Source organism: Neophocaena asiaeorientalis, unplaced genomic scaffold (genome assembly GCF_003031525.2).
Source record: "Neophocaena asiaeorientalis asiaeorientalis breed wild unplaced genomic scaffold, Neophocaena_asiaeorientalis_V1.1 scaffold357, whole genome shotgun sequence".
In the NCBI taxonomy this organism is placed as follows: Eukaryota; Metazoa; Chordata; class Mammalia; order Artiodactyla; family Phocoenidae; genus Neophocaena; species Neophocaena asiaeorientalis.
In genome coordinates, this window is record NW_020173270.1 from 3,393,025 (window position 1) to 3,420,798 (window position 27,774).

Genomic DNA, 27,774 nt, shown 5'->3' on the forward strand with positions numbered 1-27,774 from the left:
CTAGAAGAACAGTGCCTGGCAAATAGTAGGCACTTAATAAATATTTTTAACTAAATTAATCACTGAAGGACAGAAACTGATTCCTGCAGTCTTAAGTTTAAGATTCCATCACATGAAACTCTGCAAGAAGGAACCCATTAGCACGTGGCAAAGTCCATTTAGCAAGTCACCATCAGCATTTTCATTAAAACAAAACAGAATAGAAAAAAATCAGCATTACCTAAAGTATCATGTCATGAAAATGTTTTCGTTATATATGTGTTTGTGTGAACTGGGGCTCTGAGTAAAATATACTCTCTGCTGTGCCTTGTGGTCAAAAATGTTTGAAAACTACCCACCTGGGGCTTCCCTGGTGGCGCAGTGGTTGAGAGTCCGCCTGCCGATGCAGGGGACACGGGTTCGCTCCCCAGTCCGGGAAGATCCCACATGCCGCAGAGTGGCTGGGCCTGTGAGCCATGGCCGCTGAGCCTGCGCGTCCGGAGCCTGTGCTCTGCAACAGGAGAGGCCACAACAGTGAGAGGCCCGCGTACCACAAAAAAAAAAAAAAAAAAAAAAAAAAAAAGAAAACTACCCACCTAGTGGTCAAGAATGTGGGATTGGGCACCAGACCACTGGGGTTCGAAGCCCTTACAAGTTGTTTGATACAAATTCACTTGTTTTTTTCCCGGCCTCTGTTCTCTGATCCGTAAAACGGGGATAATGCATATGCTTTTTTTCAGGATGTGATTGTGAGATTTAACTAAGTTAGCATATGAAAAATGCTTAGATCACTTTCTGGCATATAAGGACAATTTAGTCAATTCTGACTAATATGATTACTTGTTGAATGAGTGAATGAATGAGGCTGAAATCTAATCTTCCCTTAAGTTACCCTGCCTGCCTTTTCTCAGAACAGGCTTTTTCTCCTTGTGTTCCAGCCCCTTCTCCCAAATAACTATATATGTTTACTTTATTATTCTGTTTATTGTCAATCTCCCCCCACCCAAAAAAAGCCAAAAAAACCCAAAAAACTCTGAGAGGGTCCCTTGTTTGTCCCATTCAAAAGTTGAACCTACTACCTGGGGGTAGGGAGGAGGGGAAAATGTTGGCAAACATTTTCTGTGAAGTACCAGATAGTAAATATTTTAGACCTTGCTTATGTCATCCCATCTTTGTGCAAATGCTCAAGTCTCTAGTAGCCAACTCTGTCTCTGTGGGACAAGTTTCCGTGTCCCTTAAAGGAATGGGGGAAGCTGTGTTCCAAAAAACCTTTAATTACAAGCACAGGCAGGCAGAATTTGGCCCGCGGGCCATAGTCCGTCAGTCCTTAAAGGAGCTGAAAATACTGGATTCAGTAAAATAAAATAGACTTTCATATAGTTTCCACGTGCCACGAAAGAGTATCCTTTCGATTTTTTTTTTAACCACTTAAAACATATTTTAAAATTCTCAGCTTGTGGGCCATGAAAATAAGGCAGTGGGCCGCATCTGGCCCGCGGGTCGGAATTTGCTGACCCCGGACCTAGACTGTGCCAGGACGCCCGACAATAAGCCAAGGCCCCCGGGTCCCCAAAACTCGGCCTTCCGGGAGCGGCGCAACCAACACTCGGCCAGCGCGCGCCTCCCGCCTACCAACCCTCCCAGCGGCTCCCGCCTCCCTCCAAGCCCCGCCCTCCTTCGGGGCGATTGGTCGAGCCTCGCCCTCTTCCTCGCCGGGGAACGCCCCCGCTGACAGGCACTGCGGACAGCCAATGGAGAGCTGCAGGGTCTTGCGCTCCGCCCTCATCGCGCCCGTTGGAGGCGGGCCGTTGAGGGGGTGGGGCGTGGAGCCTGGTAACCGTTGCCGATAACAACGCCCCGCCCCGTCGCGGCAGGCGGGCAGGCGGCGAGAGGCGGGCGGGCGCCGGGAGCGGGAGGAGGAGCGGCAGCCGCCGCCACCGCCGCCGCCATAGAGACTGTAGCCGTGGAGACTGTTACTTACCAACGGGGACCAACACGCAGCAGCCGCCACCGCCGCCGCGGGAGCCGTTGCCCGAACTCCCGGCCGGAACTCCAGGTGACCGATGCGACCGCCCCGGGCCCTGCCCGGCCGGGAAGTACGGGGGGCGGCGGGTATCCCGGTCGGGGAGCGGGCAGCGCAGTCCCTGAGGTTCACCCCAAACGTACGGGATGGCGCGCCCGCGGGACCTCCCTCCGCACCCCGAGTCCCCACAGCGCGGCTGAGTTTGGAGTGGCCGTGGTCCCCTTCTTCCTTTTAACCAAACTCGGGGAGCGGTGAGGACCCATCGGCTCACTTTTTCCAAAACTTCCTGAGTTGGGGACTCCGGTGGAACCGTCTTTCACTCTTACCCTCAAAATCCCCGGGTTGGGGGTGCCCCAGGAACCCCTCTCAAGCTTTTTACCCAAACTCCCTGAGTGTGGGGCTCCTGGGGAACCTCTTGTCACTTTCGTTCCCCAAATCCTTAAGCTGGGGGTGCCCGAGGACCCCTCTCTCACTCTTCCCCTCAAACTCCCTGAATTGGGGGGCGCCTTAGCAGCGCCTTTCGAACTCTGACATTTAAACTCCCTGAATTGAAGGCGCCTGGGGGCCCCTCCTGTTTGCTCCCCAAATCTCTGAAATTCGGGCGCCCCTGGGACCTTTCTCTCACCCTTAAACTAAAATTCCTGAATTGAGAGGGCCTAAAAGATTCGTTCTCACCTTTACCCTCAAAGTCCTGAATTTGGGGTGCCCCGGGGATCATCGTTTTGACCCCGTTCCCAAATACTGAATTTGAGGGCTCTCTGTAACCCCATCCTCACTTTTTAACCAAAGTCGGTGCGCTGGTCTAGGGGAAGAACCCTTCCCCTCCTCACTTTTTGACCACGAACTCCACGAGAATCGGGCTTCCCAGAGACCCGTTTCTCACCTTTTCATCAAGAATCCTCGCGCTTAGGGCTCCTCGGATACTCCTCCGCTCTCTCCCTGGTAACCCCGCGTTCCCAAGTTTGGGGGATCCTGGATCCGCCAGTCCCTCCACGCCTCTCAGGAAGCGCCTACGCACCGCCGCAGCTCCCCTATTTGGACTGAACGCGAAGCAAGAAAAGTTTCTCCGAAGGGGTTGTGGGTTTGTGTTTTGTTTTTTTTAATTTATTAATTTATTATTTTGTTTAAAGAGCCCAACCTGTGGGCCCAAACTGCTCGGTGGCATTTTCTCCGCGTGTTGTGGGAGTGCGCGGGTGTGTGTGTGTATGTGTGAATCCATCCCCCACCCCTGACCCCCGAAAACACGCCCCCCTCCAAATGCTCTTGATTCCTTTTCTTTTCCCTCTGGGACAAGCTGCGGCGCTCCCTCCAGGCTTCGTCCCTGTTGGTTTTTCTCGCTGCTGCGCTAAGAAAAGTTGCGTTTCCGATCCTAGTGGCTATTTCAAGGGCCCCCGGGGCCCAACTGCCCCTGCCATTCCGGCGGCTGCGGCGGGGGTGGTTCATCGTCCTAATTTTAACCTCCCGGTTGCCCCGCAGGAATGAGGGAGAAGGGCAGGATGTAGCACACAAGTCCAGGGCTGCCTTTCCGCGGAGACCTCATTCCTGCTTCTGGTGTTTTAATTATGCACCGCCCCCTCCCCCTCCCCCAACATCCAGTTATTTTCTTGCTTTGTGCATTGAACTGTCGGTGCAGACTGTCATGAGTTTTTCCCCCGTCCAATCAGCTTTATCTCTGCAAATCCAAAATAGCAAACCTGATAGAAGGCTCTCCATGTCAACTAAGACTTCCCCCCAAAATCAAAATAATGACAACGACAACAGAAAACATGAATAACAAAAACTTTTTTTTTCCTGCATATATTGGCAGCACGTTTTTATCTTGTTGCTTCATAATCTGAAACATTATTTGTTTGCTCATATTGATATAAAGACCCTTCCCCTCTGTGCCGGGGAGTACCAGGGGCTGGTCACCTTTCTCCCACTCCAGTTTAAAAACTTGAACTGACTCTGAAATAACCTTAGAAATGGCTACTCACCTACTCTGGCCAGAGAAAAAGAGTGTATGGTACCACCCCACCCCCCAGGAAAGGAATTTAATTTCCTTAATTACTGGTGCTAATTTTGCCAACATGCTTGGTAGAGTATCCGGGGGGACTTGGTAGTCTTTTTTTAAAAAAGACAGAATTCTAATAATATATGATGGAAAAGATAACTGGTTCCGGGATCCTGTGATGTTCCAGCTGATGTGGGTCAGGAATGAATGCAGAAACAGTTTGCCCCTGTGGTAAAAGCAATATGAACTATTTGCCTCTCATCCCAGATAAACCTCTGTGATGCTCAAAAGGGGAGTCCAGGAGGAGAGGGGCAGAATTAGTAATGACCCCCAGTAACAGAACAAGTCCTCTGAAATTCAGTTGATATCTGCTTTCTGGGTGCAGGCCACATATCACCTTAATATTCATCTTTAACCGTGTTTATCACTGAAGCACTGCCAGGCTGGAGTTATTCACCAGAAATGCAGGTGCTGGGAAATTGTTTATCTGGCTCTTATTCCTTAGATCTAATTTGTAGTTTCAGATTCGAGTTAAAATTAATTAATATTAATCGATATTTAATTAATTGAACTTTCATTAATAGTATATATAATTGAGTCAACATTTTAAATGTGCTTGTAGGATTTTTATAGTCACAGGTGGTGGTTTTGCTTGTAAAATTCCAGAGCCAGAAGGAACCATATCTTATAGTATATTTGGCTCTTTTTTTTTTTTTTAACATCTTTATTGGAGTATAATTGGTTTACAATGATGTGTTAGTTTCTGCTTTATAGCAAAGTGAATCAGCTATACATACACATATATCCCCATATCTCTTTCGGCTCTTTTTAACTAATGCATGTTGACCACTTATTGAAATAACATGCTCCTCTATACACACCTACTTATTTGTAAAATGTGAAACTTTTTTCAAAGCAAGGGAAGTTCTCAGAGAAACTGCCTCCCTTGTCAGGACCCTCACAGAACCCAAGATCAGCAAAGGACTTCTTTTTTTTTTACATCTTTTTTGGAGTATAATTGCTTTACAATGGTGTGTTAGTTTCTGCTTTATAACAAAGTGAATCAGTTATACATATACATATGTTCCCATATCTCTTCCCTCTTGCGTCTCCCTCCCTCCCACCCTCCCTATCCCACCCCTCTGGGTGGTCACAAAGCACCGAGCTGATCTCCCTGTGTTATGCGGCTGCTTCCCACTAGCTATCTATTTTACGTTTGGTAGTGTATATATGTCCATGCCGCTCTCTCACTTTGTCACAGCTTACCCTTCTCCCTCCCCATATCCTCAAGTCTATTCTCTGGTAGGTCTGTGTCTTTATTCCTGTCTTACCCCTAGGTTCTTCATGACATTTTTTTTTCTTAGATTCCATATATGTGTTAGCATACGGTAATAGTCTTTCTGACTTACTTCACTCTGTATGACGGACTCTAGGTCCATCCACCTCACTAGAAATAACTCAGTTTTATTTCTTTTTATGGCTGAGTAATATTCCATTGTATACATGTGCCACATCTTCTTTATCCATTCATCCGATGATGGACACTTAGAGCAAAGGACTTCTTATAGGAAAAGACAAAAGAGAGGGAGAAGCTTAGGAGAGGAAGTCTCTCCAGAATTAAGGGGGTGTGTGGGATAATGAGTGGGGTCAGAGGATGGGGGGCAGAGCCGTGGAGAGCCCACCCCGTGGGCTGGCAGGCTGCAGCTGGTGAAGGTGGTGATGCTGACAGGCAGCTTAAGGGCAAGGGCTTAGTCCCCCAGTCTGCTCCTCTGAAGGCTCCGAGCTCCCTTAGTGAACATCAGCCGGCCTCTCCTGGCTGCTCAGGCCAACACGTTGGAGTCGTCCTCCAGCCCTCTCTCTCTCAAGCCATCAGCAAAAATGTAGGGACCTAGAATCTGACCACGCCTCGTCACCTCCACCACTGCCAGCCCCTGGTCCGAGCCACCGGCGCCTCTTGCCCAGATGATTCCAGCCTGTTCACCAGGGATCGTAACATGTCCTGTTGCGATCCTCAGATTGGATGAATGGGGTCAGGGGTCAAAGGAAAGGAAAAACGCAAGTCCCAGCCCTGGATGCTGCTGATGTGGGCTTTAGGGCCCCACAGAGAAGGGGTTCACATTTATTAGCTCTGTGACTCCAGGTAAGGTTTGGCATCGGTGAAAGAGAAAATCACTTATATGGTTTTGATATTAGGAATAATATTATAGGGAATTCCTTGGCGGTCCAGTGGTTAGGACTCTGCGCTTCCACTGCAGGGGACACAGGTTTGATCCCTGGTCAGGGAACAAAGATCCCGCAAGCTGTGCAGTGCGGCAAAAAGAAAAAAAAAGAGGAAATAATATTATAACTGTTTAGCCCAGGTCCTGGCACAGGATAGGTGTACAACGGAGTAGCTATTATTATTGTTGCTGTTATTTTTATTATTAGAATAAGCAAACAAGCAGTGTGACCTGCCTGGGGTGATTTTTAAGTTTTGGTTTCTTGACCACCAAATGCTGAGGAGACATTCAGTAAATACATCTTGCTCGATTGAGTGGGTGAGCCTTCCACTGTCTGTTTAAAGGTGGGAAATACCCTTCGATTGCATAGAAATTCTCTGGTACAGATATGGTACTCTGCAAGCGTTAAGCGCTGGGCAAAACCAAAAACACAACCCAAAAAGTGTCTCAAAGTCCCACACCTTGGTTGGGGTATCGGTCCATCTGAAATCACTCCTAAAACATCACACTTCCAGACCGGTTTTGCCAAGCAGCCAGCTCTGCAGGCAGAACCTGCAGATGAGAAAATTTAAAAACTGGTTTCCCCTGTCCATTAGTGCTGGCTCTTAGGTGCCAGTCCTGTCGAAGTCAGGAATCAGCCACTTGGAGGTGAGAACAGTCCTGGTCTTCATGCCAGGATTTGACTGGAGCAGACAGCATGGCCTTGCTCCTTGCTACACCTCACTTCTTTTTTCCTGAAGTGCATTCCTATTTTATGATACATAGCTTTTACATGTTTTAAAGCATGGTTTCATGCCTGGCAACCTCATTTTAAATTGTGGTCAATTCTATGAATTTACAAAAAATACAGTTGTCTTCCCAAGCCTATAGATGATACATACAGCAAGTGGATTTCAGATGCTGTGCTCCTATGCTATGCTATGCTATGCTCCTATAGTCCATGTTTAAAAATGAAAAAAAAATTTCTAAAGCCATTAAAAATCTAGAACTTACATGTGATGGCCAATATAGTGATTATTTGTCATTTACTATGTAACAAAGCCCAGATATGCTATATATAGTAAACCTGTTTCTACTAAGATCTCTGCAGTTGAGTGTGTGTGTGTGTGTGTGTGTAAGAACTGGGCTACTGGTGTCCAGGGAAGTTCTTCAGGAGGTGACAGGTGAGCTGAGACTGTCATGATGAGAGGGAGAAGCCCTGTGCTGTTCAGAGGGAAGAGCCTTCCAGGTGGGGTGGGGTGGGGGACAGCAGGTGCAAAGGTCCTGCGGCGGGAGGAGTCAGCTGGGCCTGGTCGGAGCAGAGAAAGGCAGCTGTGTGGCTGATAACTGGTGAGCAAAAGGAGGAGAGGCACAGGGCCCCAGTGGCCATGGGGGGGACTCTGGCTGCTATTCTAAGTATAAATTAAGTTGTTAGGAGATTTCACCTCTGCCTGTAGCTGTCAGAGCCGTGGTGTCCAGTCGTTTGCTGGAAAACCTGCTTTCTGGACCTCTGCCATTTCTTCATCGCTCATTCATTCATTCATTCATTCCTTTCTGAGTCAAACACTATTCTATGAGGTTACAGAGACCAAAGACCAACTAGGAGAGTGTGACAGTTTCAGAACGGGGATGGGCTAGAGGTCTCTCTAGGGCATGTGTGTGGCAGGCCACTCGCCTGGAGGGGGCACAAAAGGTGTCCAAGAGGAGGCGGGCTGGAGCGGAGTCTTGATGTACAAGCAGACTGGTGGGGAGAGCCGTGGCGCGGCTGTATTTTCTGGAAGCCGAGTGCAGGGTACAGGGGAGATCAGGCCAGAGAGGAGAACAGGTGTCGGCACACACAGCCTGTTTTTGGAAGCAAAGTTTCACTAGAACACAGCCACGCTCGTTCACTTCCATACTGTCTCTGGCTGCCCTTTTTTTTTTTTTTTTGCTGTACGTGGGCCTCTCACTGTTGTGGCCTCTCCCATTGCGGAGCACAGGCTCTGGACGCACAGGCTCAGCGGCCATGGCTCATGGGCCCAGCCACTCCGCGGCATGTGGGGTCTTCCCGGACCGGGGCACGAACCTGTGTCCCCTGCATCGGCAGGCGGACTCTCAACCATTGCGCCACCAGGGAAGCCCCTGGCTGCCCTTTTGAGGCCACAGTGGGGTTAACTATTTGCGACTGACACAGAACGTGGACTGCGAAGCCTAAAATATTTACTGTCTGGGCTTTTACAGGAAAAGTTTGCCGACCCCTGGCTGGACGAGTGGGACTCGTCTGGTGCTGGGCTGAGAGGTTTGCTGGGGAAGCACTTTGTGATCAGATGGGATTTTGGTAGGTGTAGCGAAAGGTATGGTGTCTGGAGGATGGCGACGGAGAATTAACAGCTGCCATGGTCCAGGCCCAGGGCGATGGCGACCTGGCCGACTGCACCAGCCAGGGATGCTGCGTGGGGACAGAGCTGCAGGGGACAGGGTTCTGGGGGCTCTGAGGACCTGGTGACTCTCTTGGGACCAAGGGTAGGGAGGAGCCCAGGGCGATCCCTGCGTGTCTGATTTGGGGGATCAGGTAGAATAGGCCGCTTCAGTGAGTCAGGGATCCTGGGAGAAGCTAGTGGGGCGGAGAGGGGTAATGCGTTCAGGCGTGGGCTTGGCCAGCTTGAGATGTGCGGGGGCCAGCCGAGTGCGGGCAGTTTCCTGCCAGGCTGCTGGATTTCAGGGTCTGGAGACAGTGGGGGACGGTGGGGGGGACGCGTAGTCCAGGCTGAAGGTCAGGATCTGGGAGCTGTCAGCACATAATTGGTCATTTCAGTCGTGAAAATGGATGAGCTCACTCAGAGGCGGAGGGTGAGAAGGCCAAAGGTAGAACCATCATATTTCAAGGAGCAGGAAACCAACGAAGAGTCAGAGAAAAGTGGTTTTTTACAAAATGATGGCAAAATATAGTAACATAAAATTTACCATTTTAACCAGTGTTAAGCGCACATCTCAGTGGCATTAAGGACATTCACACTGTTGCGCAGCCATCCCCACCGTCCATCCCCAGAACTTTCTCATCTTCCCAAACTGAAACTCTGTCCCCGTGAAACACTGACTCCCCAGCCCCTCCCCCAGCCCCTGGCCCCCAACCATCTACTTCCCGTCTCTACAGATTTGACTTCTCGAGGGACCTCCTGTGAGTGGGATCAGACAGTATTCGTCCTTTTGTGTCTGGCTTATTTCACTGATGATCTCAAGGTTCATCCATGTTGTAGCAGGTGTCGGAATTCCCTTTCTTTTTAAAGCTGAATAATATTCCATTGCGTGGATGGACCACACTTGTTTATCCTTTCATCCCTCGATGGATGTGTGGACTGCTTCCACACTTGGCTACTGTGAATCATGCTGGACAGAGAAGCTTTTGCAGCAATTCTTAGGTGAGGGGGGAACCTGGGAAAGGGCTCTGAGGCGGAGGGGGAAGTAACTCAAGGACTGAGCACCAGGGACAGTGAGGCCTGGTAGAGACCACAGCGATCATCAGATGGGGACAGTTCCCTGGCGGAAGCGGAAAGGACGCATCCCCACAGAACGACAGGAGGCTTGGCTCCTGAGCGCCTGTCTCCTCGGAAAACTGTTGAAATCACACTAATGATATAGAAGCCCATTCCTGAAGTTGCAGCAGCACTTAATTATACTTATATTTTTAAAAGGCAAACTGTTTATCTTTTCGAAATAGTGCCATGTTTCCAGGATATGTTTCTGTCCAAAAGGTGATCCGTGGGGTAAGGCCAGGGAAGCAATTTCCCGCCAGAATCACCAGCCCACAAAAATCCACCCCATCCAGGGAGAACCCAAAGAAAACACCACCTGGAGCTTTCCCACCTCGCCTGTCCTTCTCAGAATATGTACCGATGGAGCCTGCTTGGAGAAAAAATAAATTCGGAATTCCAGACCCACAGAAAACAGCTTGAAGGATGTGCTTCGATTTTGAAAAGAATTCTTCATTTTCTAGAAGAATTCACCATACTGGGGACCTCTTTATATTTAGAGCTCTCTAGGGTTTCCATCTTCAGCAAGTATTTGTGGGCCCCAAATATCAAACATCCGAGTTGCTTAGAATTAGTCAAATACTTAAGTGTATTCATAGATCGTCATGTGGGGCGTTACAAGGGGAGAAGGTGATAGAGAAATTTTAAATTGTTAACCACCATTGGCCATTGACATTCAGACTGGAAGTTAAAGCATAGAGTGGGTATAATTCCGGGGCTCATCAATTGTGTACATCATGGTACGGTGATACGGCCAACTCTTAAAATGACAAGCAGGCGTGAATAGAAGTTATTTCTGGAAGGCCTGTAACCACGGAATTCATCACTGGCCTGAGTCCACAGCTGACCGAGCCTTTGTCACCTGACCTGTGCTCCCTAAGGAGACTCACCGATGAGCAGTTTTCTAACTGAACAAACCACAGGGTGATGGAGTTAGAGGTGGTGGCCGGGCAGCGCTGTGGGGCCTCACCCAGATTCCGGGTAGGGAGCTCCTCGGGGCACAGCCTCGCTCCTGTCTCTCTTCTAGCCCCAGTGGCCTGAGGAGCTCAGCCTTCCTCTCCTGTTCTAGAAGCAGGATTTCTCCAGCCTCTAGCTCTACAGCGCCAGCACACTCAGAATCACTCCCAGATCCTGCGTGGGCCTGTGTGCCTTTGGCTCACGACGCTCACTTACCTCTTCATCTCCTCCCGGTCCACCCTGCCGTAGCTCTCCTGGGCTATGTCAGGGGGAGAGGATGGGCACATTCTCTCTGCTTTTTGTAGCCAAATGGATGGACTGGCCCCTCCCCTTCGTTGTAACCACGCCGTACTAGCTCGGCATTCAAGGCTCGTCTCGGACCAGCCCCATCTCCCTTTTCATTGCCTGTCTTTCACGACTTCTCCAAATGGACTTGCCATGCCTTAAACAGGTCTTCTACTCGGGTCTCCCCTCGCTCTGAAATGTCATTTCTACTGACGAAAAATCTTAGCTCTTCTCCGATGCTCTTTCGCCAGAGACCCTTGAGATGATAATTGGTGAGCTAAGTGGGGAAACAGCAAACTAGGCCAGGTTTCTCTAACACATCGCCATTGAGTTTGGGGCCTGATCGTTCTTGGTGGGAGGGCGGGGAGGCCGTCCTGGGCCTCCTGGGAGGTTGAACACAGCATCCCTGGCCTCTACCTGCCAGGAGCACCCACCCCTTGGCAAATGTCCCCTGAGGGGCAGAGTCACCCCTTAGTTAGGGAGCCCAGGATTGATCAGCCAGAAGTGCCAGGGCACATAGATTTCACATCCCAAGACGACATGGACGTGCCGTAGTGGTTTGCGTGTCTCATGTCCTGTTCTCGGTTGTGAGCTCCCGGGGGACAGGGACAGCTGTCCCTGCCTCACTTCCCACAGAGCTTTGTACTTCACATGTGAGCGAATCAAACACTTGAGTCCAGAGACCTCTTTAGAGGGCGAGGCCTACATGGAGTAACAAAGCAAAAATCACAAACCCCTTGTCCGATGTCTGCTAGCCGTCAAAACTCCATGTTTTTGATTCAGCTTAGGTCACATTCTAGCCCTTACGTAGTTTTCCTTTACCAAATCCCCAGAGAAATTTTAATCAAAGACCCCTGCGGTTAACGGCCTCCCCTTTTGGCCCAGCCAAAATTGCAAGTCAAGATCTTCCAGAAAGCAGGGATCTTCCTGGGCACATGGAGTCTTACCACGCAACTGCCGCCAGGTCCCAGAGCCAGGAGCCCTGTACGCGGTGGACAGTGTTAAATGCCTAATTCTGTGCCAAGCCGGTTGCGACGGCTCGATTCGTATTTGCTTGCTTTGGGACTTTTCAGAGATTCCACTCTGTTAAAAAGTCGATTTGAAACAAACGTGCTTATGTCTGTTAGATTTATTTCATCCACAAAACATGACACTCAGAGTTTGTGACCTGAACGAATTCTCCTTTCTGCAGAGTGATAGGGCCACGTGTCACTGTTTGGAACCAGCTTTTGCAGCGGCTCTGGCCATTTGCGAAGGGTACCCTGTGCCAATAAAACTTCACTTACGGGCACTGAAATGTGAATTTCATGTCATTTTCATGTGTCACAAAAATTTTTTTTTTTTTTTAATTTTTTTTTTTTTGCTGTACGCGGGCCTCTCACTGTTGTGGCCTCTCCCGTTGCAGAGCACAGGCTCCGGACGCGCAGGCTCAGCGGCCATGGCTCACGGGCCCAGCCGCTCCGCGGCATGTGGGATCTTCCCAGACCGGGGCACGAACCCACGTCCCCTGCATCGGCAGGCGGACTCTCAACCACTGCGCCACCAGGGAAGCCCCTGTCACAAAATATTTTGACTCTGATTTTTTTTCAACCATTAAAAAATGTAAAAATCATTCTTAGTTTGTGGACCGTACAAAACCAGGCAGCAGACTGGGCCGGACTTGGCCGCGTGCATGGACCGTGGTTTGCTGACCTCTGTCCTGTGATAGAGAATGGAGTCCAGGAGCGTTCACAGCCTGTTTTGCCCGAGAACCCCCAGTCCACACCCTCTGCTTCTCCCGCCTCCCCACCCGCATGACACACACACCTTCCTGTGCACGGCGCCTGCTGTTGAACTGGCCCCCACCTCCCTGTCTGCCCCCCACCCATGGGATGGTCCTGCTTGTCCCACAGCATCCAGGATGGGACCTTCCCAGGTTCCCCGCCCCAGGGTTTATGGTCCCAAGTTCCACCTGGAGTCCACACCTGTCACCTTTGCCACAGAAGGAGTTATTTGTGTGTCTCCTTTTCTCTCTCACGCAGGGCAAGACCCCTGAGGACAGACCAGGTCTGTCTCTGTAGGGCACCAATTAGAGTAATTATTTGTTGAATTGACTCAAGTTCTTACTAGATCAATATCTGACCGAGCTCTAAAATCATTTCGCTTACTTTCTAGTAAAATAGGGTCTCGTGAGAGATTTGCAGTTTCCCAGTTGGGTGGTTTATTCTAGGAGTCCCCTGGATCACGATTGTCCAGCAGAGACATAATGTGAGCTGCATGTATCATTTAAAATTTTCTAGTAACCACGTTCTGAAAAGTAAAAACAGGTGAAATTTTGAACAGTAGATTTTATTTAATCCAGTATCTCCAAAATATTGTTGTTTTTTTAACACCGCATCTATATGAAACAGTTTTTATTGAGGTAGTTCACGTCCTTCTTGGCGTGCAAAGTCTCTGAAATCCAGTGTGTGGTTTACACCCACGGCGCATCTGGGTTCGGACCGGCCACATTTCACGAGCTCAGTATTGGGCACTGTGGGTAAAAGTGTTAAAATGAGGGCAGGCATCACCTTTATGTCATCCCTACTCTTTTTATTTTTAAAAGAAATTTTAGGGCTTCCATGGTGGCGCAGTGGTTGAGAGTCCGCCTGCCGATGCAGGGGACGCGGGTTCGTGCCCCGGCCCGGGAAGATCCCACATGCCACGGAGCGGCTGGCCCCATGAGCCATGGCCGCTGAGCCTGCGCGTCCGGAGCCTGTGCTCCGCAACGAGAGAGGCCACAACAGTGAGAGGCCTGCATACCGCAAAATAAAATAAAAAAAAATTGTATACATCTTTATTGGGGTGTAATTGCATCACAATGGTGTGTTAGTTTCTGCTGTACAACAAAGTGAATCAGCTCTATGCACACGTATATCCCCACATCCCCTCCCTGTTGCGTCTCCCTCCCACCCTCCCTATCCCACCCCTCTAGGTGGTCACAAAGCACGGAGCTGATCTCCCTGTGCTATGCGGCTGCTTCCCACTAGCTATCTGTTTCACCTGTGGTAGTGTATATATGTCCATGCAACTCTCTCACTTCGTCCCAGCTTATCCTTCCCCCTCCCTGTGTCCTCAAGTCCATTCTGTGCGTCTGCGTCTTTATTCCTGCCCTGCCCCCAGGGTCATCAGTACCATTTTGTTTTTAGATTCCATATATATGTGTTAGCATTTGTTTTTCTCTTTCTGACTGACTTCACTCTGTAAGACAGGCTCTAGGTCCATCCACCTCACTACAGATACCTCAGTTTCGTTTCTTTTTATGGCTGATCCCTACTCTTTTTAAAAGGCGACCACTATTTGAGCTCTTTACTGTATTCAGTACTTCCTAGCCTCACAGTTTGAGGTCACTCAGAGGTCTGAGTAGCACAGGTCCTCCTGCCTCAGATGTTTGCCCTTTTCTAAAGTGATCATGACTGGACTTTGCAAACAAAACAGGTGTCCACTCTGGGCCACTGGGCAGTTTGATCCCACAATTCCCTGGGGACCATTTGGGGACTTTGAGATCCTTATGGCAGCGCCCGGAAGTCTGTTTACTTCCTCTTCTCAATTAGGGAAGTCATATCTTTTCACTGTAGAAAAAGTTCAACTAGCACAAAAAAATAAAAAGGGAAAAGAGAGCCTCTGGCTTCCTCCTCTTCTCTCCTCCTGCCCCTTCCGCCGCTGATAAAGTTCAACGTGGATCCTTTGAGATATTTTGTGTGCAAATAAAACATCCTCACTGATACTTTCTTATTTTTTAATTGAAATGTAATTCACATATCATAAAGTTCACCCTTTGTAAAGTGTACATTCCGTGGTTTGTAGCATAGTCACAAGGTTATGCAACCGTCACCACTATCTAGTTCCAGAACATTCCATCGCCCCAAAAAGAAACCCCATCCCCGTTAGTAGTCACCCCCATGGCCCTCCCCAGCCCCTGGCAACCACGAATCCACTCTGTCTCTGTGGATTTGCCTGTTCTGGACGTTTTGTATAAATGGAATCACTCACTCTGGCCTTTTGCGATTGGCTCCTTTTATTTAGTGTAATGTTTTCAAGGTTCATCCACGTTGTAGCATGTGTCAGTGCTTCATTCCTTTCACGTAGGCAAAAAAATGGATCATATTATTACCACTTTTCTACAAAGTGCTCTTTTCATCTATTATTTAGTCTGTATCTTTCCTTATCCCTCTGTGCGTCTGCTGCATCTTTCTACATTGCCTGAGATTCCTCTGTATGGATGTGTCCCGAGGTGTTTAATTAGCTCCTTATTAAGGGCATTTCAGCGTGCCGGTCCTTTACCCTTAACTCCTCGTCCCATTCATAGAACAGCGGGTTACAGACCTTTGGACAATCAGGTGAACACGTGTGTTCTCCCCCCACCCCCGCCCCAGGAAAATGCACGATGACCGCATCCATCGTATTCTGCCTCTGATTTTGGAGGTTCCGGAGCGCCTCACCCCCTCTCCCTGGACCAGCCCCTGTCAATTCTGCCCCACCCGTTTCACAGGCCACGTGAGGCTGACTCAGCCCCAGTCCGTCACCACAAGCCGGACCCAGGGCTGCGGGTGCCTCAGGGGGAGGCCCAGCCGCTCAGCCGGTTTGTGCTGACACAAGTTCACGCTTGTTGCCTTGACTCTGAGCTGAGGCCTGCGTGGCAACGGCATTTTCCCACCCCTTCCAGTTCCCTGTTGGTACGTGGTTTTCAACTGCTACCTTGATGCTCCGTCAGAGCATTCACTGGCTGTGGCCCCAGCAGAAGACCTATCCCTCGGGGTCATCACCCTCCAGTGCCGGCCAGGGGACCTGCTCCTGCTGCAGTGTATCCTCTCGAGCAGGGACCCCCTCATGCAGCCTCTAGGTCCTGCTCTCCAGCCTCTGCCTCTCCATGTCGTTGACTTCTCATTACTGTGTAGACTCTCTCTGTAACCCTACACAAACAATGGAAAACCAGAATTCTGATTGGGTAGAATAAAGTTATCCATCCCTAATCGAGGCGTTCCCCCCACTTTAAATTTAGTGGATCATATTTGTCTTTTTAACATCCTTGAAGACTTCTGAGACACTAACCTAATTTGGTTTTCCTTTATTAGTGTTTCATGAATATGGAATCTTCTCGAAACTGCCTGCTCCTTTATCCTCCAGTGGTGAGGTTCACTTGCGTGGGGCGGGCAGGAAGTCTTCACTTCTCTCAACTCCCCAACTGGGACATATTCTCCTTTCAGTTTCCTGATGGTGAGAAGCCTGCCCCTGGCTGTTCACGCCTCACTCCTTTCCCAAAATCAGTTCTGTTTATGGGACACGTCTGACGAAACATTGTGGCATTTTTAAAACGGGCTTTCTTACACCTTCCCGCACGTCACTGAGGTTTTCAAACAGAAGGTCTCTTCGGGATAGCGTGTGAGGAGTATTTTTGTTGGTTACCCAAGTTTACTTCTGAAAACGTTATATAAAGAATTCCGACCTAGTCAGTTCTCAGGCCTAACCTCTCATTGTTTGGAGCAGTGCCGCGTTTCACTTCTTCTCAGGTAAAGAATGTAGGAACGAGTTTAGCTTATGGAGCATCTGTTTTGCTTCTTGCCTGGCATCTGCCCACACTTGCTGGGTCATTTTCTTTTAATTGAGATAAAATTCACATAACATAAAATTCACCATTTTAAGGTACAATTCAGTGATTTTTAGGATAGTCACCATGTTGTGTAACCTTCCTCACTGTCTAATTCTAGAACTTTTTCACCACCCCCAAAACAAACCCTTTGCCCATTACCAGCCCCTCCCTGTTCCCCCTCCCCTCAACCCCTGGCCACCGCTAATCTACTTCCTGTCTCAGTGGATTTGCCTGTACTGGACGTTTCCTAAAATGGCATCACATAATCCGTGGCCCTTTGCGACAGGCTTCTTCCACCGAGCATCATGTGTTGAAGCTCACGGACGTTGTAGCGAGTGTCAGTGCTTCCTTCCCTTGTGGCTGACTAATATTCCATCGTATGCGTGGACCACAATTTGTTTATCCGTTCGTCCACTGATGGACATTGGGGTTGTTTCTACTTTTTGGCTGGTACATTTAATGCTGCTGTGAATGTTTGTGGACAAGTTTTTGTGTGAACATAGATTTCTATTTCTCCTGGGTGCATACCTAGGAGTGGAGTTGCTGGGTCAAACGGTGACCAGCTTCTGGAGGAGTTGCCAAATGTTTTCCACGGCAGCCGCTCCGTTTTCCATTCCCACCAGCAGTGTAGGAGGGCTCCAATTTCTCCACATCTTCTTTTCCACTGTTTTCATTATAGCCAACCTAGTAGTTGTGAAACAGTATCTTGTTGTGGTTTTTAATTTCATTTTCCAAATGACTAATGATGTTTGAGCATCTTTTCATTGCCCATTTCTATACCTCCTTTGGAAAAATGTCTATTCAAAGGTGTCATCTTTTACGGTTTTCTTGCATCCACAAATTTCTCTTCCTTTGTGGAATGCCCAAAGACCCTGAATCATAAAGATGGGGGGGGGGGCGTGCACCAGAGCTACGTGGTGGGAGGGGTAGAGGGGAGGGAGGGTCAGAAGCCACAGGACATGAGGGCTGTCCCCTCTCTCCCTCATGACACGTCTCCAGCTCTGGCTGTAGGCACGTCCTTTTCAGAGACTTCCCAACATCCTGCATCCTCCGCTCAATGAGGGAGACTGGACAGGCTTGTGGGTGATCACCCTTGGAGTGTCCTTGGCCCTCTGGACACTGATTTGGCATTTGACACCTGTCTTTTTATTTATCCAGAATTGTTTTAGCCTCTCTTAGAGACAAGAATGACTTCTTCCATTTTGAAGTGGTTGAAAAAAACCAACAAAAGGATAATATTTTGGAACACATGAAATTCACATTTCAGGGGCCATAAGTGAAGTTTTATTGGCACGCTCATCCATGTACATATCGTCTGTGACAGTTTTCACCCTACGTTAGAGGGGCTGAGTAGTCTCAACAGAGAGCATCTAACCCTAAAATATTTGCTGTTGGGCCCTTTACAGAAAAAGTTAACCAGGGGCTGGTCTCACTCACGGTACTGGCTGTATTTGGCCAGCACTGGGTACAACATCATGCATGTATGAACACGGTGCTGCTGTGGAGGTGTGTGAACGCTTAGACCTGCCGGCAGCGTTTAACATTATTTTTCACTTCCTTTAAGGCGAAGGGGATAATATTTACTGTATTATCTCTTCCTGTTTGCTGTAATTAAAAAGAATCTTGGGGGCTTCCCTGGTGGCGCAGTGGTTAAGAATCCGCCTGCCAATGCAGGGGACGCAGGTTCAAGCCCTGGTCCGGGAAGATCCCACACGCCCTGGAGCAACTAAGCCCGTGTGCTACAACTACTGAGCCTGTGCTGTAGAGCCTGCGAGCCACAACTACTGAAGCCCACACGCCTAGAGCTCATGCTCTGCAATAAGAGAAACCACTGCAATGAGAAGCCCGCTCGCAGCAACGAAGACCCAACACAGGCAAGAATAAAATAAATAAATTTATTTAAAAACAGAAAAAAGAGTCTTGGTCTGGCTACATCCATCCTGCAGGCTGCATCCCCTTTCCTCCTTGTGTCTGTGAGGTGACGCTTTCCCCAGTCCCCAGCATCCTGGCCTTTCTTTCCAGGCAGCCTCCCTGTCTTCCAGGCCCTGGAGAGCCAGGCCGAGGTTTAGACCAACACTCAGGGTGGGCAGGTCCTCTGCCGTCAGGAAGCTTCGGTTCCTCTTCCTTCAGGTCTCCTACTTGCTGACACTCGGCCCCGATGGCTGTCACCCAAGGACTGGTCCCTCTCAGAGGGTCGCACCAGCTCTGGAATTTGGGGCGCAAATCATGGGACCTAGGAGTGGTTTCTGAAATGAATTACTGCTTATGTGGGAGACCCAGCGTCTAAAACTGTTGCCTTTATGTTGGAACACACTTGAACCAGTGACACGTAAGAAGTCAAAATGTGGAATGGCCAATCCCCCCCAAAAAAAATCATTGTTTAGATATCAAAAAGCTAACTATTTGCGCATTTCAGCCCCTTCATGTAAAGCTAAAATCCCACTTTTGATGAATCCTGCATGAGTTTGAAATCGTTTGTTGTAGCTGGAATCGCTGCTAGACCCCAAGGAGGGACTGGCTTCTCTGGGGTAAGAACGTAAGCGGAGTCACCTTGATGATCTGGCCGCGGGGCTGGTCAGTGCCATCAGCTGCCAAAGATGGCAAATCACGTATGCTTCTTTGGCTTGATTGGGGTGGATACAATTAAAAAAAACAAAAAACAAAACACGATTTCGCTCTTCCCTTTATTTCCCACTGGCAGTGGTTTCTCTTTTAGGTTTCCTCAAGTTGGTGGCGTTTCTGGGCTTGGCGGTCTGTGGGTTAATTATCACCAAGGTAGTCGTTGACAGGATAGCTAATCATCGGCAGAGTCCCCTCCTGGACTGTTCGAATCCCTAAATATGGATGGTGGCAAAGAAAACTAGCCGCCTCCTGACGGCGGCTTCCTGCTAGAGATGGGGCGGGCGGCTCACTCCCCTCCTGTGACCGGCCCTGCTGGCCCCATGTCTGGGTCCTCTGCAGCTATTCCACGCCCTCCTCCAGGATGTAGATTCATTCTGTCACTTTCTTCTAAAGACCGCTCACCTGCCTGCATTATACAAGGCTTGTCTAACTGGAGTCCTCGAATCTGTGAACTGAAGTTAAAAAAAAAAAAAAAAAGACATACAGCCCAGTGGTTCTTAACCATTATTCAGTCCAGACCTCTTTCAGCCTGCTGAAAGTGGGTCATTTCTCCCCAGAAGAACAGGCATAGACACATGCGCTCCCATTTGAATTTCATGGTCAATTTCAAGTTCACAGACTCCCCTCAAGTGCAGCCCCTGGTGAATCCTCAGACCCAGTTACAGGATCCTGCTGTAGCTGTTTGAATAGGCGTATTGCAGAGTTTAAACCACTTCGCAAGTATTCTCTAGGTTTTGAAAAATAGGAGGACAAAAATTAGGTCCAAATCGAACACGTTATAGTAAACAGAAAAGGCAGGGGTGTTCCTGTGGTGTTTGTTCCTCTGTACAGCGTTGTGTATCAGCCCCACCCAGATTCCGTATTGGGGGACTTCCCTGGCCGTCCAGTGGTTAGGAATCCATGCTTTCACTGCCGGGAGCACGGGTTCGATCCCTGGTCCGGGAACTAAGATCCCAAAAGCTGCGGGGCGCAGCCCAAAGGAAAAAAGAAATATTCCGTATGGAAAGAATAGGAAGGAAATCCCCGCTGAAAGCAGGAATAAGAGGTTTGCCCAGACATATCCATTAATATTGAAGAGGAAAAGCAGATTCGTCTAATTTATGGCAGCTTCTTTTACAAATTCACTTTTATGGTGCCCTTTCTGGCAAGATGAGACCCTCATGTGTTGTCACTTAGCTTTAATTACTGGGTTCTAAAAATTTATTGCAAGCAGGGTGCCAAGACCATTCAATGGGGAAAGGGCAGGCTTTTCAACAAATGGTGTCCACGTGCAAAAGAATGAAGTCGGACCCTTCTCTGTCTTACACCAGGTACAGAGATTAACTCAAAATGAGTCAAAGATGGAAATGTAAGAGTTAAAACTATAAAACTCTTAGAAGAAAACATGGGGGGAAATTTTTTTTTAATTAATTTATTTATTTTTGGTTGCATTGGGTCTTTGTTGCTGCGCGTGCACGGGCTTTCTCTAGTTGCGCAAGCGGGGGCTACTCTTCATTGCAGCGCGCGGGCTTCTCACTGCGGTGGCTTCTCTTGTTGCGGAGCACGGGCTCTAGGCGCACAGGCTTCACTAGTTGTGGCACGCGGGATCGGTAGTTGTGGCTCGCGGGCTCTAGAGTGCGGGCTGAGTAGTTGTGGCGTGAGGTCTTAGTTGCTCTGCGGCATGTGGGATCTTCCCGGACAAGGGCTCGAAGCCGTGTCCCCTGCATTGGCAGGCAGATTCTTAACCACTGCGCCACCAGAGAAGCCCAGGGGGAGATCTTCATGACATTGGATTTGGCAGTGATTCCTTGGACGTGACCCCAAAGGCAGAGGCAACCAAAGAAAAAAAAATAGATAAATGGGACATCATGAGAATTTTAAACTTTTGTACTTCAAAGGACATGATCAGAGTGAAAAGGCAATCTGTGGAACGGGAAAAAATGTTTGCAAATCATATATCTGGTAAGGGGTTAATATCCAGAACTAAGGGGTTAATATAAAGAACTCCTACAACTCAACAACAAACACACACTTAGGCCGATTAAGAAGTAGACAAATATCTGAACAGACATTTCTCCAAAGAGGACGTACAAATGGCTAATAAGCACATGGAAAGATGCTTAACATGACTCATCGTTAAGAAATATAAATCAGAACCACAATGAGATACCGATTCACACCATTAGGGTGGCTACTGTTGAAAAAACAGAAAAAAAAGAAAATAGCAAGTGCTGGCAACGATGTGGAGAAGTTGGAACTCTAGTGCATGACCAGCAGATGCAGCTGCTGCGGAAACACTATGGCCATTCCTAAAAGAATTAAACATGGAATTACCATATGATCCTGCGATTCCTCTTCTGGATAAATACCTAGAGACTTGGACAAAAACTTGTGCACCCATGTTCACAGCAGCACTATTCACAGTAGCCCAAAGATGGAAACAACCCAAGAGTCCATTGAAAGATGACTGGATAAACAAAATATAGTCCATCCATACAATGGACTGTTATTCCGCCCTAAAAAGGAAGGACATTCTGACCCATTCTACAACATGGATGAACCTTGAGGACATGATGAACCTTATTTCTCTGCTCAGAGAAATAAGCCAGACACAGAAGGATAAATACTGTCTGATTCCACTTATGCGAGGTCCCCAGAGGAGTCAGATCCACAGAGACAGGAAGTAGATGGTGGGGGCCAGGGGCTGGGGGAGGGGAACGGAGAGTCATTGTTTTCGTGGGGACAGAGTTTCAGTTTGGGAAGATGAGAAAGTTCTGGAGATGGAGGGTGGGGGGCTGGTGGCCCAACAGTGTGAATGTATCAGTACTTAATGCCACCGAGCTGTGCACTTAAAAATGGTTAAAATGGTAAAATTTGTGATATATATTTGCCACAATTTAAAAAATAATAGTAAGTCTTTTACTCCACTTGTGTTTTGCAGCATTACACTAGAGGAGGCGTGTTCTTTCACACCTGTGTCTCATACGTCTCACCTCTCCCGCTGAACCATAGGTCACAGTTTTAGTAAAGGCCCTGAAGATCCATCTTGTCTGTGGTCTTGTACTAACTAGTGAATAATGTGGCCTTATCTCATTCCACGTCCACACCCTCACTTGGGAAGATTATACTGATACTTTTGAGTCTGTGGTCCTTCCCAGAAAGGAAAGCGGTGGGCGGGCGGGCAGACTGAGGACACGTCTGCTCACTCACACGTGTTCACTGCACCAAACCCAGAGGCCTCCTGGGGTGTTCTGGGCACGCGTGCTGGTGCACTAGGGGACCTGGGGCGAGAAGGGAGCCATAAGTAACCTGAGCAAGAATGTCACAAAGGATAAAATAGAACTGATTTGTTCAGTCATGTGAGTGCCCATTTGAGAGCAGTTACTTTTATGGAACATGAAGCTGAGTAAAAATGTTTTTCAAATTAAAAAAATGTCTAATTAAAAAAATGAGGAGGACCTGCCTCGTAAATGACCATCTAAAACAGCTCAGCAAACTACACCCAGGGGCCCAATCCGGCACGCCGCCTGATTCTTCAGCAGGCCCCGCAAGCTGAGAATATTCTCTGCATTTTCCAATGGTTGAAAACGGAGACTGTTTTGTGACACATGCAAGGTATATGAAAATCGAATTTCAGTGTTCAAAAATGAAGTTTTGTCGGAACAGCTCCAGGGCCGGGACTAGGGTGAGGCAAGTGAGACAGTCACCTTGGGCACAAAATTCAAGGAGGGAGCAGCGCCAGAGAAAACTCAGCCATCAGCATAAACAATATCTTAATGCAGTATTTTAAAAAATCAAAATCAATGTCAGAATAATCCATGATGAGCAAAATATCAAAATGTTAAAGACAGGATCAGTATTGCCGGTTTTCTCCCTCTGCCCCAGGCTCCCGTAGGGCTGTGAATGCAGCCAGGCTCCTTCCTTGTGGAAGGTCCAGGGCAGTTTTCTAGAGTTGGTGACGGAGTGGGGTAGCCTCAGCGGAGAACTTGGGGCCCGTGAGACCAAAAACGTTTGTTCTCTGGCCCTTTATAGAAAGTTTGCCAACCCCTGATTGAAATCAGTTTACTCTATTCTAACAGTGAGTAACTATAACCAAAGTACAGATTCACGCCTTGTCTATTTCCTCTGTCTCAGGTGCCCTTTTAAAAAATGAGTGTACACTTGTAAAGTGTTTAATTTTTGGATAATGGTATTTATAAATCAGTAGAGACAATTAACACTGAATTCATAGGGAAGCTGATGCTTGTGAGCTGTGATGATTTACCTGCATTAAAATAGCAGGAGGACTCCCCTGATGGTCCAGTGGTTAAGGCTCCACGCTCCCAACACAGTGGGCACGGGTTCGATCCCTGGTCGGGGAACTAAGATCGCGCGTGCCGCGTGGCTCGGCCAAAAGAAAATAGTAGAGGCCCTCACTTACTTTCATGTTAACTAAATACTTAGCTAGTTAACCCTCCGTTTACTGGGGTGAACGTTACTTGGCTTCTTTATAAAATGGTATAAAGCCCAGCTTCCGTATCTGAGTCTTAAGAAGCTTGATTAGGAACTTAATGAAGCATTAATTATTTCTAAAATTTGAAATAGTAAATGCCATGGGAGCTTCTTCCCCCCTGGTTTTCCTACTTTCACTCTTTCTCCCGATGGTCTGAAAAGAGGGCTCTTTTAAGAACATAAGTGAGGTGATAGTATGCCCCCACCTGAGGCTTCCCTCAGGAATTGGAATAAAACCGAGACTTCTCGCGGTGCCCCTGGGGTCTCTGCCAGCGTCTCCAGCCCCAGGGAGTAGCAGGTGCAAAGGCCCTGGGGCAGAGGAGAGCGGGGTGGGGGGGGCGGTTGTGTGCTCACTCTGGCACCTCCCACATCTGTGGGAGATCACCTTGCATATCTGGTGACTGGTTTCTTGTCTCAATCCCTTGCCCAAGGATGTTGGGGCCCCAAGCAGAGCTGTCATCACCTTTGAATGCTCCGTGCCTAAAACAATGTCTGGCACTCAGTAAATTCACTCTGTTCCTTCGGTTCATTCATAGTTTACATACAGTCAGGGTGCACCCCTCTATGAGTATTCACACATGCGTAGATTCTTGTAACTCCCACCCACCCAGAGGGCAGAGAGCAGTTCCAACACCCCAGCATGTTCTCTTGAGCTGCCTGTCTGCAGCCAGACCCTCACCCCACTCCCCCCATGTCCCCTGGCCACCTCTGTCCCTGGCCCTGTAGTTTTGCCTTCTCCACAGTGTCACATAAGTGGTGGCACACAGCGTGTAGCTTCTGAGACTGGCTTCTCTCACTCAGTGTAATGCAACTGAGACTCAGCGTGCTGGTGTGTGTTTCAGGAGTTTGTTCTTTTACTGTGGAGTCCTGTTCCATTGCGTGAATGTACCACAGTTGGTTTATTCGGTACGTTTTTTTTTTTTTTTTTGGCTATGTTGGGTCTTTGTTGCTGTGCGCGGGCTTTCTTTAGTGAGGCGAGTAGGGGGCTGTGCTTCGTTGCGGTGCGCGGGCTTCTCATTGCGGTGGCTTCTCGTTGCGGAGCATGGGCTCTAGGTGCGTGGGCTTTAGTAGTTGTGGATCGCGGGCTCTAGAGCGCAGGCTTCAGTAGCTGTGGCCCACGGGCTTAGATGCTCCGCAGCATGTGGGATCTTCCCGGACCAGGGCTCGAACCCGTGTACCCTGCATTGGCAGGCGGATTCTTAATCACTGCGCCACCAGGGAAGCCCGGTATGGTTTCTTTTATTTTTTTTTACGGACTCCCAACCACTGCGCCACCAGGGAAGCCCGGTATGGTTTCTTTTAATGTTCAATGTTGAATTAACATTAATGGCTCCGGTCATAAGAAGTGGCAGCGTACTGTAGACCAAGTGGGTTGAACAGTAGTGATATTCCCTGCACAAACAGCATTCGCTAGGTACAGCCTGCAAATTTACAAGAAGTGCTTACAAATGTATCACAATTTTTTTTTTTTTTTTATGGTACGCGGTCTCTCACTGTTGTGGCCTCTCCCGTTGCGGAGCACAGGCTCTGGGCGTGCAGGCTCAGCGGCCATGGCTCACGGGCTGCTCTGCGGCATGTGGGGTCTTCCCGGACCGGGGCACGAACTCGTGGCCCCTGCATCAGCAGGCAGACTCTCAACCACTGCGCCACCAGGGAAGCCCCCACAATTTTTTTAACGATACGTAAGTAATGCACAAATCAGATTCCTATAAAGTCATCTGCAGAAGTTATTAACGACTGTAAGTTTCTGTTTCGTTCTCCTATCTTCCTTGCCTTCAATAATACGATGTGTGTCCTTCTAGACCTTTTAAATGAATGTACCTATTTTATAACATATATAGCTGCATTTTTAAACATAGATTCTTTCTCAAATATTTGAGAGCCTTCTCCATCCAGGCACTGTATAGCTTGGAGATCTTTCTTGGAGAGAGTACCTCCTTTGTTTCAATGACATCATAGATTACAGAGAGTATGTACCACGATTTGTTTAATGATTTCCCTATTGACATTTAAGTTGGTTGCAGTTTTTTGTGGCTTCAAATAATGCCACCAGGGATATGTTGCCCATATGTCTTCTTTTATACCACTTTATTGAAATATATTTCATATACCGTCAACTTGGCCCATTTAGAGTATACAGTTCAGTGGCTTTTGGTATATCCAGAGAATGCAGCCATCACCACTAACTCCAGGACATTCCATCATGCCAAAAAGAAACCCGTGCCTGTGCCCATTAACAGTCACTCCCCAGCCCCCCTCTCCCCCAGCCCCTGACAACTACTCACCCACTGTCTGTCTCTGTGGGTTTGCCTGTTCTGGACATTTCCCATCAAGGGAAGCACACACTGTGCGGTCTTTCATGTCTGGCTTCTCTCGCTGAGCATCGTGCTTTCAAGGTCCATACACATTGTAGTGAGTGTCAGTGCTTTGCTCTTCTTCATGGCTGAGTAATATTCCAGCCATGGATGGACCCCCATCTTACTGAATCAGCTGACAGACAATTGAGTTGTTTCTTCTCTGAGGCTATGATGAATCATGCTGTTCTGCACGATGGTGAACAGTGTCTGTGTGTCCGTGCACCTTTCTGGACACGTGTATTTCTGTAGGATAAATCCTGAGAGGGGGAGAAAGAGACACTGCTTCCGGCTAGCTCTGCATTCTCTGGCTGTGCAGGTTCACACATATCCGAGGTCTCGAGGGATGCTCAGAAGTCATTTTCTGCAGAGGCAGACCCTGCTCTCTGGTGAGAATCCCCCCCGCCCCCAGGCACCTGCGCCGCCTGGCTCTGCACCGCCTCTGGCACAGGCTCGTGGGGACACTGCAGGCGCCGTCACCTGTCTTTGAATTAGCCCTGGAGAAGCCACCCGTTTCCATGCAAACCGCAGAAACTTGTGGCAAAGAAGGCAAAGCAAAAAAGGATCTCTTTACGGGGAATTAAACTCCCCCTGAAGGATGATGCACTGCTCTGAGGTCTCATGCAAGGATGGGGTTTCTGAAAAGGGAAAGGGGGCCCATGATAAAATGTCATTTTATGACAGCAACCCAGCAGGGTTCATTTGGAAGGAGAGCTGCTACGTTTGGCACGATGCTAGGAGAGAAACGAGTACGAAGTATTCGGTGAAAATGACGAACCCCACAAATATGCCCTGGAATGATCGCAGCACAGAGCACAAGGCGCTCCCTGAAGTGTTTATCTCACTCGTTTGTTTTGAAACCACAGATAGCAAAAGACATAACTGCTTTGGGGGTTTCAGGTATTTAAACAGGCAAAAACCAGCAGCTGACCTTGGTTGCCTTAAAACGGAGTGAGTTGCACACTAATTAATACTTACTGAGCATCTGCTACGTGCTGGGCCAGCAAGCGAACCCCACACTTTGTAGGCTTCATTTTTTTAATATTTATTTATTTATTTTGGCTGTGCCAGGTCTTAGTTGCGGCATGTGGGATCCTCAGTTGCAGCATGCATGTGGGATCTAGTTCCCCGACCAGGGATGGAACCCAGGCCCCCTGCATTGGGAGTACGAGGTCTTACCCACTGGACCACCAGGGAAGCCCCCGTAGGCTTCATTTTATTTAACGCAATAACCAGCAGAGGCAAACGGGATTTACTTTCTCTGCTTACGGATAAAGAAACGGAAACGAGAAAGGTTTAAGTCACTGGCTGAAGGTTACCCAGCCAGCAAACAGAGGATCCAGGATTCGGATCCAGGCACCTACTCTCAGCCATCGCATTGTATTCCTGGGGCGTCTCGCTTTGCTGGTGCCGTGTGTCCGGGGGAAGATACACGAGTCCAGGATGAATTCTCCTCTTGTCCACTGAGGGTACAGCCAGGACTCCACCGGCTCCACATCTGTCCCCTGTGGTCCCAGCAGCCCATGTCAGCCAGGACTGTCCCTCAACCGTCTTCCATCTTCCTGAGTGTCATCCTTGACCTGGGCACTGCCCAGAGCCTCTGCCACCAGGGGAAGGCCTGTCTAGAGGTTGCCAGGATGTCCTCTTGTGGTTGTCCACGGTCATTCATGTGTAAGGATGAAACACACTTGCTATTTGCCAGGGAGTGAAGAATCTGGTCGATTTCTGTTGGTGTCCTGCATCCTCACAGATGCCCTCCTAATCACCTTGGGGTGA

General features: G+C 48.6%; 1 protein-coding gene across 5 annotated transcripts in view; it reads left to right on the forward strand.

Annotated features, from left to right (window-relative positions):
* Positions 1 to 1,851: 1,851 nt before the first annotated feature.
* Positions 1,852 to 27,774, forward strand: part of RFX2 (regulatory factor X2) — a 98,854-nt gene continuing 72,931 nt past the window's right edge. For all 5 annotated transcript variants that reach the window (XM_024745727.1, XM_024745728.1, XM_024745730.1 and 2 more), the window contains exon 1: positions 1,852 to 2,035. The gene's annotated coding sequence lies outside the window, so the exon portion shown is untranslated. The remainder of the gene's footprint in view (positions 2,036 to 27,774) is intronic.